The sequence below is a fragment of the Frankliniella occidentalis genome, unplaced genomic scaffold, assembly GCF_000697945.3.
Source record: "Frankliniella occidentalis isolate FOCC.00 unplaced genomic scaffold, Focc_3.1 Scaffold328, whole genome shotgun sequence".
Taxonomy (NCBI): domain Eukaryota; kingdom Metazoa; phylum Arthropoda; class Insecta; order Thysanoptera; family Thripidae; genus Frankliniella; species Frankliniella occidentalis.
In genome coordinates, this window is record NW_026267451.1 from 138,291 (window position 1) to 139,100 (window position 810).

The 810-nt window shown below is 35.1% G+C and overlaps 1 long non-coding RNA gene across 1 annotated transcript in view; it reads right to left on the bottom strand.

Annotated features, from left to right (window-relative positions):
• Positions 1–260, bottom strand: part of LOC127751066 (uncharacterized) — a 1,374-nt gene extending 1,114 nt beyond the window's left edge. Inside the window, exon 1 of the long non-coding RNA XR_008011959.1 lies at positions 118–260. This is a non-coding gene — a long non-coding RNA (uncharacterized LOC127751066). The remainder of the gene's footprint in view (positions 1–117) is intronic.
• Positions 261–810: the final 550 nt, after the last annotated feature.

Below are 810 nucleotides of genomic sequence, written 5' to 3' on the forward strand. Positions count from 1 at the left end.
GACACTCCATGGACCCTCTACCAGAATCAGCAGGAAGAAAGAGATTAAAAGCTACTTCCCCGTTTGTTATGCTCTTGCATTACAATAGTTTCCTTAAATCTAAAGATTTCTTCCCACCTAGCTGTTAAAAACAGCATTTTATCCTCATCCATCCATAATACTGGGTAGCAGTAATGAAAATGTAAGAAGGTTTGAGTGTTGTTTTTAATTTCTTGCTACCCCTATAATCTTAACAGATAATATATATTGAGAAATAGTAATATATTTCAGTTCAAACTATGATTTATCTATCTATCTGTCAGTCACTGAATATAAAGAGCTTATGTACATCAAGAATTTATTTTAATATCAGTTTGTCATTTGGTTTTGAATCTATGTACTTGAAGAAATTATCAGAGAATAATTTTAGAATTAAATGCTGCTGTCTGGTTAGTGTATTTGTAAAAAAAAAAGAGCTGTAACCATTTGAACAAATCTCTATGAGTCCCTCAGGAAACTCGGTCCCTCACCACTGCAAACTAGACTTGAACCCCAAGCTTACAGAGCGGTGATGGACAGAGTAAAACTTTTAAGTATGGTATGCCCTCCACTAAACTGGCTGTAGTGAAAACAAACAGGTCAGCTTTTTGGAGTGTCACTAACTAGGGTTAATATTCTCCAACTTCACAAGCCGGAGGACTTTACTAAAGAACCACTAGAACACAAAAACTATTTAGACATAAATGTGATTTGACTGACCAAGGTTCCGTTACCAAAGTTAACAGGAGCAGACTTATCAGTTACAAGTTATGCTTTTCTTTTTTAATGCGC